This window comes from Grampus griseus, assembly GCF_964374135.1.
Source record: "Grampus griseus genome assembly, chromosome: 12".
In the NCBI taxonomy this organism is placed as follows: Eukaryota; Metazoa; Chordata; class Mammalia; order Artiodactyla; family Delphinidae; genus Grampus; species Grampus griseus.
The window spans coordinates 71,967,141-71,979,182 of NC_139006.1; positions in this window are offsets into that span (position 1 = coordinate 71,967,141).

The window sequence follows — 12,042 nt, forward strand, 5'->3', positions numbered from 1 at the left end:
GTCAGAATATGTACAAGATGAGTCTGGATCATCGTGTCACCCCAGAAAACAAGGCAGCCATCCGAAGTCCTGTCAAAAGATCTTGGGACCCAAACTGAAGGGGCTTCCACTAGCTGAGGAACAGCATCAATAAGACTAATGCTGGCAATGGATTGAAGCGCATCACATTTGTAAAACTCCATCAGTTCATACTCATGGGAATTTCCAAATGGCCACATTATGACGATGCTAGATGTATTATTCTGAAAACTGAAAAAAATCAAGCATTTAATTCAACTTTCCTAAATGAGCTGTATCTCAAGGTAACTCAAGAGTTGATGCGGGGGGCTTCCCTGGCGGCGCAGTAGTTGACAGTCCGCCTGCCGATGCAGGGGGCACGGGTTCGTGCCCCTGTCTGGGAAGATCCCACATGCCGCGGAGCGGCTGGGCCCGTGAGCCATGGCCCTGAGCCTGCGCGTCCGGAGCCTGTGCTCCGCAGCGGGAGAGGCCACAACAGTGAGAGGCCCGCGGACCGCAAAAAAAAAAACAGTTGATGCGGGGATGTTTCACTCTACAGGAATGTTCTGGAAAGTAAAGAAAAGAAATGATAAAATATCACCATCTTACAATGCCCACTGAGTCCATAAATCTGGGCATGATCGTCAATGGCCGCTCACACCCCACAAAAGAGATAACCGGACACCACGTGACTCCTGACACAGAGCACCAATGAAGTACTGCTGGCAAACAGCCAAAGCCCAAACCTGAATCTGAAGAAGCCTCTGGGTCTAACTCCCAGCTTGCAAGAAATACAGGGGACAGAGGAACATGTTAAATGACATGATGGGAACATAACCAGCAAGATCCAAGACAAACCACCCAGTTTCTTCAACAAAAATTACCAAGTGAGAGGGGTGAGAAAGAGGGAGGGGGAACCTATGAACTGAAAAGAAATAATCCCATGCAATCTATGGATCTTACATGTTCTGATACAAACAAACACACTAGTAAGAAGTCACTTGTGTGTTTGATGGGTACAGAGTTTCAGATGGAATGATGACAAAGTTCCGGAGAAGGATGAGGGTGATGGCTGCACGATGTAAGTGTACTTAATACCACCAGGCTGCACACTTCAAAATTATTAAAATGGTCAATTTTAGGTAATGTATATTTTTACAATTTAAAAAATCATTTGCGACTATTAGAGAAATTTGAACACTGACTGGATATTCAACAGTATTAAGGAATTGCTATAGTTGTATTTTATGTGTTCTTATATCTTAGAGATACATATGGAAGTATTTATAGATTAAATGGTATGATGGCTGTAATTTGCCTCAAATTAATCCAGTGGGGTTGGAGGGATGGTGTAAATGATACAAGATTCAGCAGGAGTTGGTGATTATCGTAGCTGTATGATGGATATAAGGGATTTATTGTATAATTGAAATGTTTCATAATACAAAGTTCTAAAAAATTATCCCTTCCCTCCCAGAGTTTACACGTGACTGTGGGAAAATAAACAAATAAGTAAAATCTGTAGATGGTGATGAGTGTTACGGAGGAGAAATAAGCCAGGAATATAGGAGGAGGTGCAGGCTGGAAACGTAAATTTGAACATTGTCAGCACATGTAGGTATTGAAGGTCATGAGACTGGTTTAGTCTATCCAGGGAATGAGTGTAGATACAAGTTAGTAGTCTGAGTTCTGAGTTCTGGGGTTCCCCGCAGTTGAGATATTAGGACGATGAGGAGAATCCAGCAAAGAACGAAGAAAGAAAAATCAGTGAGGAAGGAGGAAAACTCACAGGAGCATAAAGTGTTCCAAGCAGGGAGTGATCGTCCATGTCAAATGATGATAATGGCCCAGTAAGCTTAGGACTAAAGATGGACCATTCGATTTAGCAATAGGAAAGCCTGATTAGAGTGGGTTCTGGGGAGAATTGGAGACATCAAAGCATATAACTTTTTTCAAGTATACAACACCACTGTTAAGTGTAAGGAATTGTATACTTGAGAGTTGCTGAGAGTAGATCTGAAGCATTCTCACCACAAAGAGAGGGGAGAGGAAGTTGACTATGTTAACTATGTAAGCTGATAGGTATATCAATTATCTTGATCTTGGCAATCATTCCAAGCGTATATGTATGTCAAATCATCACGTTGTGTACCTTAAATATATACAATTATACTTGTCAATTATTCCTCAACAAAGTTTTCTAAGAAAAGGACAGACAACTCTTTTTAAGGAGTCTTGCTATAAAGGAGGACAGAAGTGCTTCCCTGGTGGCGCAGTGGTTAAGAATCCGCCTGCCAATGCAGCGGACACGTGTTCGAGCCCTGGGCCAGGAAGATCCCACATGCCTCAGAGCAGCTAAGCCCATGCGCCACAACTACTGAGGCTGCGTGCCACAACTACTGAAGCCCGCATGCCTAGAGCACATGCTCTGCAACAAAAGAAGCCACCACAGTAAGAAGTCCGTGCACCAAAACCAAGAGTAGCCCCCACTCGCCACAACTAGAGAAAGACTGCGCAGCTATGAAGACCCAAGCAGCCAAAAATAAATAAATGTATAATAAAAAAAAAGAGGACAGAAAATTGGGGTGGCAGCTGGACGAGTAAATGGAGTCAAGAGACGAATTTTTTTTTTACTTTTATTTAATTTTTGAATTTTATTTATTTTTTTATACAGCAGGTTCTTATTAGTTATCCATTTTGTACATGTTAGTGTATACATGTCAACCCCAATCTCCCAATTCATCCCACCACCACCACCACCCACCAGCCGCTTTCCCCCCTTGGGGTCCATACGTTTGTTCTCTACATCTGTGAAGAGACGAATTTTTTAAAGTAGGAGAAATTAAAGTGTGTTGGCAGGCTGCTGGGAGGGAACAAGCAGAGAGCAACATTTTGATGATGCAGGAGAGGAGCAGGGCTGAACCACTGCCCTGGAGTAGGCGAGGCCAGGGACAGTCTAGTGCACAAGTTCCAGGGCTGCAGCTCGTCCAGGGGAATGGATGAGAGGGAGGGTAGATGGTATCGTGTTGACGGAACACGGTGGTAGAAGATATGCAGGTGCGGAAGCTCTGCTCTGGTTGCTTTTCGTTTCTCAGAGAAGTCATCGGGTGAGAGCGAGAATGAGGAAGGTGGTGCAGAGGCTTAGGGAGAGAGGAGAAGGTGTGCCAGGCAACCACAGGAGTGGATGCAGATGAAAGGACCCGGGAAATACAGATGGACCACCCGAATAATACCCACACCTCCGGCATAAAGTTGAAAAACTTCAGTTAGATGACACATGAAAAAGTGCTTAGAATAGTGCCTGACACAATCAACACAATAAATATTAGCCTGTCATTTGTTATTACTAGGCCACTCTCCTAAATGCTCTTAATTCTTAATTCAAGAATTGTCACTATTTCTAACAGACAGGGTTGAGTGAAGTCCCATGTTGTCTCCATTTTACAGTTCTTAGGATGAAAGCCTAGAAAATAGCCCCTTCACCTCAAAACCAATGGAGCCACGCCCGCTGAGGCCGACCCCCTGCACATGCCCGGGAGGAGTCTCTCCTGGAAGGCAGCCTTGGCCGGCAGCGGGCACGGCCACAGAACACCGTGTCCCGCTTGCTGAGAGGAGAGACCATTCCGATCAGGTAGCTCCTTGGTCATTACCGTCCTTGCCTTGGAATTTCATTAGGACCTGGTGTGGCTCCTGGGCTCCCAGTTTCCAGGGGCTTAGAGTGATGCTGCCTGTGGTACAAAGACAAAATCGCAAATAGCTGCCTGGTGTGCAGACTCGGGGGACTCTGTAGTACAGGGTCCTCTGTGGTGACCTGCCAGGCAGGAGGTGGGTTAACTATGAAGATGAAGATGAGACATCCATGCGGCGACAAGAGCAGGATGGCTGGGGAAATGCTGGGTGCGGTGGTGGGAAGTTCTGAACCAGGAGTCCCAAGGCTTCCGATATTATCCTCGCTCTGTCCTGATGCATCGCATTACCTTGAACTGTTCAGGGTCCTTTTTGTGTAAATGGGAATGATGATGATGATGACGATGGGGATGACGGCTTTACTCTGATTCTAACAAAACACAGTCCCTGCCGTTCTAAAGTCGGTGCTACAAAAGGAAGGGAGGTGGGAAGGGGCACGTTTCCTGTGTCAGCTGTCTTCTGTCTGCACCTCCACAGCCACTCTCCACTCTGATCCACTCTGCTTCGTGCCCAGGGATGCGGGCCTGGATGTGGAGTGCATCTGTGGGTTCACTTGCCTTCTGGCTTTAGGTTCAGCTAAGGCAAGACCCCAGCTGGAGACCAGAGACTGGGCACAGCATGAAGTCAGGCAGTTGTTTGCCAAGAGTTGGTCACTGGAGGCCACGGCTCCTGCAGGCTGGCTTCCTCATCACCCACCCTCCCTGGGTTCTGGTGGCCCCTTGCTCTCCTGCCCTTCAGGAGGGGAGTAAGAGCTCCCCACAGCCGTTAGCCCTGTGGTGCTTCACATCCCTTACTCGTCTCCCTAATCCCTGCCCACACCTTTATGAAACTCTCTTCAAATGCCTCGTTTGGTTTTATCTGCTGTTTCCTCCTGGGACCTTGACTGAGTTCCTTTTCTAGTAAGGTCCAGACTCTCTTATCATCTCTCGACTGAGTGCAGGAATCACTGACAAACACTGACTAGTATTTATTGAACGGTTAACACATACCAGCTTCCACTTAGGTTACAAAAAGTAAAAAGCATCACTTACTGCAAAAGACCTAAAATCTCACTTGAAAGTCAAGGCATGTGCACATCAAAAAGCACAAAATGTGCCTCACACATGCTTGAAGAAGCTGAGTTCTTTCCCTCCCTACTAGAAGGAGAAACTTGCTTTCCAGTTGCTCAGCCCCTGGGCCTCTTGCCAAACTAGGTCCTCTACAAACCAGGTCCCCACAGAACTGGGAGGTGTAATAGAGAAACAGCAGGATGCCGGGTTGTAAGCTTTCCTACTGCAGCACATACTCTATCAGAATGTCCAGTTTGTTTATCTAGGTCCCCAACCAGACAATGAGCCCTGTGAACACAGGGACCCCAGTCCTCTCATCAACCATCCTCTTCTCCTCTGGACCACTGTGCTGGGCTCCCAACCGTTCTCCCTGCTTAACCCCTGTCCCTGTCCTGTTAACTATTCCTCACGTGGTATCAGGAATGGCTTCCAAAATGACACATCTAATCCTGCTGCTCCACTGCTAAGACCACCCAAGGGCTTCCCCCTGCACCCAGGATAAAGTCCAGCTCCACATGCTACAGGGGCCTACGGATCTGGTGCCAACCTCACCCTCACCACGTTCCCAACCACACCAACCTTTCCGTTCCACAAACAAGCAAAGCTAAGTCTGACCCCTGGCCCATTGCACTTGCTGTTCCTTATTCCTGGAACGCCTGGCTGGCTCTTTGCTCTACTCTAGGCATCAGCTTAAACTCACACCCTTTATCACATCTCCTCTTACAGTTTCTACATCGCACTTAGCACCATATGCTCCCACAGTATTAGCACCATGAGAGTGGGACCTTGTGCGTGTCGTTCGCCACTAGATCCCCAGAGCATGGAACTTGGGCACAGAGTATGTTCTCATTACATAAAGAGTGGGTAAAGGCCTGCTATTCAGATGAGCTCAAAGATGCTTTGGAGGAATGTATTAGGAGCATAAAATTCTTTAAGTGAAAGTAAGAGGGAAATTAACCTGATGCTTTATGTTATTTTGGCAGGTTACTGACAAGAGCTGGCTAGCCAGAAAGGAAGAGTTGAGTCCACATGTAGGGGAGGTGTCGGGCTATGCCCCTGGGGGTCCTTATAAGAAACTTTGGGGGGTTTCCCTGGTGGCGCAGTGGTTGAGAGTCCGCCTGCCGATGCAGGGGACACAGGTTCGTGCCCCGGTCCGGGAAGATCCCACATGCCGCGGAGCGGCTGGGCCCGTGAGTCATGCCCGCTGAGCCTGCACGTCCAGAGCCTGTGCTCCGCAACGAGAGAGGCCACAACACTGAGAGGCCCGCGTACCACAAAAAAAAAAAAAAAGAAAGAAACTTTGGGGAGCTTCTGTCCTTCACATAGGTTGGGTGGGGGCAGGGAGCTGTGCAGAGCCACTTCACTCTCTTCTCCCCACTCCCCTTTATTTTCCTTTCTCTCTTTCAGTCTTTCCTTCATCTTCTCCCATGGGTAATGAAACACTGGCCTCATCTAGCACTACTGCCTCTCTTTAAAACTTCAAAAGTCTCTCTTTAGGAGGTCCCAGGGACATCAGAGGAGGGACCAGATTTTTTTAAAAAAATAAACATCAGAGTTTAAACAATGTGGCATGGCATTATGTCAGTTAAGATGCCTTTGGTCAAATTAAGCCCAGACTCAACTGGTTTAAACAGTAAAGAAGATTTATTTTCACATATAGCTAGAGGTCCTGGTAAAGGGAAGCTGCAAGATCAGTTAAATCAATTCCTTGCAATATCCTCAAGGACCCGGTTCCTTCTGACTTTCTACCTTATCATCCCCAGTGTTAGATTTGTCCTCAGCTATCTCCCCTCATGGTCACAAGGTGGCTGCCACCATTCCAAACCTCATGACAAACATGACAATGTCCAGGGGAAGAAGAGTGACTGCTTTTCCCTCAGGTCTCATTTTAAAACAGAGGTAATCTTTCTCAGAAACTCTCCCAGACACTTCCTTTCATGTCCTATTGGCCAGAGCAAAGCCAAATGTGGCAAGAGAATGAAATCACCATAGTGAGATTAGACTCATCGAGAATTGTTCTTGAGCAGGAGATGAGGGTTGGGGAGTTTGCCAAAGTGCCTATTCCAGGTACCAGCCAAGAATCTCACGCCATTCTGAGGTTATTAGGTAGAAGGTGCATAGTTAGCCAAATTTCAGTGTAATGACCATTGTGAAATGCAGAACGCAAAAGATTGCTAGCCTATAAAATAATGGGAAAATATATCATTGATGAGAACAGAGAAAACAAGTGCCTAATTCTAACTCTTTGGTAGAGAGTGGGGAATGAACAGGAAACTGGGGATGCTTTCTCAGAGGAGATGCCAATAACAAAGCCAAGATACCTTGATATTTACTGTATGCCCAGCACAGAGCCTGGTGCGTTACATAATTAACTCATTTAATCCCTTCAATAGCCCTATGACGTATGTACCACTCTTTCCCATTTGAGTAAGGAGACTGAGGCATGGAGAAGTTAAATAGCTTTTCCCAGGTCACCAAGTTAGTTAACTGGCCTCTGGATTCAAGTCCGGGCAGGCTGATTCCAGACCCGTTCTTTTACTCAGTCCCTGGACTATTCGTTCTCCTTAATCTTGAGAAAGATTTCCAAAGGGACAAGCATAAGCTCCCCATGTGTTTACACTGAAGTAGGAAGTCTAGGCAGAAGTGACAGCAAATAAGATGAGTTGAAGGAGACAAGAAGGTTCAAGTACACCTGCTAGAAAGTGATTACCTGGTTCAGGTAGGAGATGGTTAGGAATTTGGTTAGGTGGTACAAAAAGAAAGGAAGAGGCAAATTGAAAAAAATATACAATTTTCAAAGGAAGAAATACTACCACTAACACTGATATAATTGATTATGGGTATTACCAGAACAGAAGTTCATGCCAGCAGATCTTAAGAAAATGGAATGTCTATAAAGGATTCACAGGACATAGAACCAAACCTAGAAAGCCATTCAGTGTCCATGCAAGTTGGCTGCCAAAGTCACTCTGGTAGTTCCTCAGTCTCTTCCAGTCAATGTTCCCCATGTTCTCCCTCTACGTTCCAAGGGAACTGAGAGCCTTTCTCCTTGGTCACCGTAGGGGCAACCAGCCAGTGGATGGGTGGACCCACTTCTACTCCAGTTAGTGCACAGAGCACAGCCTCGAACTGCTTCCCTACCAGAGCTGCGGGCAGGGCAGTGTCAGCCAAATGGGGTGACCATGATGTAAGCCTAGGTAAAGGAGGAAGAAGATTCAAGGCTGATTTACAGGATGAAAAGGATGAGGCCCTTGGGAGTGACGAAATGGTTGGGAAACATTTAAAAGAACTAGTTTGTAGGAGGAAAGAAGATGATGTGTTCAGTTTCGAACAAGTTAGGTTTAAGAAGATGGCACATCCAAGAGATGGCATTAGAGAGACGAGACTGGAATGCAGGTCAGGACTGTATACGCAGATACGAGACTCAGTCAAGTAGCTGATCATCCAGTTATTGGGCATGTGTCTATCCTAGGTTCTAGAACTGTCCTAGGTTCTAGAGCTGCAGCAGTGATCAGAATGAGGCCTCTGCTCTTGTTTGGCTTGCTTCCTAATGTTTAAGCCCTTGAAAATAAGTGACCCTTTGCACAAACCCTCACACTGTTCCCTGTATCCTGTGTGACCATGCAGAGAAAAGAGAGAGGTTGAAGTCATGTAATTTGGGAAGACAAAATAAAGATGGTGAAGAAGAAATAAGACTGGGAGGGCACCCTCAGAGAAGAACAGGGAACCGAATGTCATTTATGGAAGGAGGAGTGAGTTTAAAGAAGAAATTAACATCCATTGGCTCCCGGCTAATAGTGAAGGAAAAGCCACTGAATTTGACAGGAGGGTTGCCACTGGTTTTCGGTCCTCACTGTGCATCAGAATCACCTGAGGCACCTTAAAACATACAGATGCCTGGGAGCTACTGCCAAGATCCAGTTGCATTAGCAGCTGGTTTGGGATGTGGTCTGGGCATTGGTATTAATGGTTGCTCAGGTGACCTAAACGTGCAGGGCGAGTTGAGAAACACTGCTCTAAATAAAGTGATTTCAACCGTAGAGCCTAGACTGCAGAGAGTAGAAAAGGAGAGGGTTTTTGTAGTGGAGAGACTAGCAGTCTTAACATCAGACATGGATGTTTAGTCTCAGTCTCCTTCTGCCTTGCTGTGGGATTTAACCTCCTTGTGTCTTATCTATGAAATCAGGATAGAAAGACTTGCTGTGCCCAACTCACAGTTTCCTGGGGAGGTCAAGATGGGATAATAGATGTGAGAGTACTTTGAAAAAAGATTGAAGTGCTGTAAAAATGTAAGATTTATATGGTTGTCAGTTTTTTGCCCCAAAGATCGCGATTATCAATTGTAATGACCTACGTGGAACCAGCATCCCTTTCCACTCTGAGCTCACAAAGAGAGCATCCTTTGATAAGTGCTCACAGCCACTGTCTAGAGGTCTAATGCTGTCTGCAACCCTCACTTTTTCACAGCTAGTCTTACACCAGATCTATGATAGATGAAGTTTCCACAGTTCTGCAAATCCTACCTAAAATTGCTAAATGCACAGCCATCCAACATAAAACTAAAGAGTTGAAGGATACTGCTGTAAAGATTCAAAAGTTTGATGTTACAAGGTCCCCATTTAGTTGTCAGTCCTAATTGTCATAGAGAATGGGGAAGGCAGAGAACAGACTGGGGGACATCTGGGAGTGCAGACAATGCTGCAGGGTCAGAAAAGCCTAATTCCCCTGGAAGATGGGGAAAGCATTGTCCAAAATCTAAGCCAAAACCAGCAGAATTCAGTAACCACCTTGGAGTCTACGTCATACCTGGATATGCCTACATACCTAATATATGTCATGCCAAGTCTCCAAGAAATGAAGCAACCTTCTCAGCGCTCCGCACTCTGATTGCCCTTGAGGTAGCACCTGTCCCCAGGTGAGCAGTGGTACCTGTTGATGGTGACTAAGGTCCAATTGGGAGGCTTTCTGTAATCCTAGATGATCACAGAGGAGAAAAATAGCATTACAACATGCTCTCTACTCACTTTTGTTGGACGTTTTCCTTTGGGAAAAATACAAGATCAATACAATTCTTTGTGAAGGACATGGCATACATAATGGTTGAGTTTCTTTTTTCTAATGAGCAGCTTGAACTCGAGCAAGAGTAAAGCTCCTCCATGGGAATTCAGCCAGGTGTCAGGTAACAGGTGTAAGCATCGGAGAGATGCTGGGGAAGATCAGTTACCTCCCTCTCGCCTCTGAGTCTGCCCTGGCTCCTTCTACTCGGGTTGCTGTTAGGGAGAAGGTGGTAATTACATTCTCTATCTGCCTGCAAGTCTCCACCCAACCTCTTCTACCTGCAAAAAAGGCTTACATCAAAATTGCCCTCCTCCAAACACAAGTACAGACACCCAAAGCTAGACACTCCCTCATCTTACACCACCTCCAACAGGACTTAGAGTCTTTGCATGTCAAACTACCAAGTAAAATAGAATTTTGAAATAAAGATATAAAGGATTCTTCCCAAGTTTACATCGATCATCTCATCCATTGAGAAGCCACTTTCCTCATGTTCAACCATCCTTGTAAAAAGCTGACCATGAGGAGAAAGGGATACAGAAGCCAAGGTGGACACTATATCCTTGACTCCTTTTTAAATGAGAAATATTCACTTTGAGGAAGCATCTTTCATGCCCCAGTGTATAGACCCTAAGCTTCTGGCATGGAAGGCAATGAGGATTGGTGAAAAGAGGAGTAACTATGCAGTCATTAGGTCCTATATTAAAATCCCATTTTTAAAATAGCTGCTGTGAACTTGGCCAAGTAATTTAATCCCCCTTAGTCTCTTTTTCCCTTATCTGCAGCAAGGGATAAAATACTATCATATAGCATTATTGTGAACATGACACAGAACGTGGAGGTCCATAGTATATAACATGATGTAGCTCAGTCCCCCCACTGCCCTACTGAGACTGAGTTTTTCAATATTGGGAAGTCCAGTGACCACTTATTCCTGTGAATTTCCTGTGAACACAATATGAGAAATCTCAGCTAGAGGCATGCGCTTATAATCGGGAGAGGGGGGTCCACAGACAGGGGAGGGGATACTTAGCAGTCCATCCTTCAACAATTCCTACCATTTCCTCTGTGGAAGCTGTACTCACCAATAAATCAGCACGTGGTAGTGCATTTTTTTTTAATTACGTGGAAATTTTGTCGCTTTTTGTTATAATAATATACAAACAAAAGTGTTTTTCCCCCTGCTCTCAAAGATATGTTGTTGACAACTACAGCACAAGGAACAAAAAACTGCCCAAAAACTCAAGATGAAGGCTAAAATGAGATTTTTTTTAAAAAACACCTCCCCTGATGGTACCTGGGAAATGTCACTGTGGCTGCTCTCACCATGGATGATTTCCTTACCCACAGTCAGTGCGATAAAGAGACACAATAGACATAAGAATAGCTTAAAGCTTAACTGTAAGATTATTTTTCAAGAAGCAGTAGCTTCTCCAAGTATAATACCTTAGCTTCTAGAAAAAGTAATCACTGCAAACATTTGAAAAGTCGAAATTCTATACAAGGACCCAGGAGATTAACACAATTGAACGTAATAGCTCTTCTCAACGATTTCCTAGGGATTGGACCGCAAAAAGCCTTAAGACGGCTTTCCAAATATATTTTATTTATTCATTGAAGAAAAGGCTATTTGAAGTTCTTGTATTCCTTTCACATAGAGATGCTTCACTGAGCTTTATGAGAAGTCTGTAGGTGCAAAATGAGTAACTCCTCAGCTTCTGGAAAATGTAATCATTGCAAACATCTGAAGTGTTAAAATTTTATGCAAAATGTCTTTTGTAAAAGATACAGATAAATACCTTGAAACAAAAATCATTTCAAACTGGTCTCAGCATTTATGTTTTAGAAATTAATTCAGGGGACTTCCCTGGTGGCACAGTGGTTAAGAATCCGCCTGCCAATGCAGGGGACACGAGTTTGATCCCTGGTCCAGGAAGAGTCCACATGCTGCATGTGCCACATGCAACTAAGCCCATGTGCCACAACTATTGAGCCTGAGCTCTAGAGCCCACGAGCCACAACTGCTGAGCCTGCGAGCCACAACTACTGAAGCCCGTGCGCCTAGAGCCCATGCTCTGCAATAAGAGAAGCCACCGCGAGAAACCCGCACACCGCAATGAAGATCCAACGCAGCCAACGATAGATAGATAGATAAATGAATAAATAAATTTTAAAATATATATATTAAAAAGAATAAAATAAAATAAAAATTAATACATACTCAAATGCCTATGAATGCACAGAGCATCTC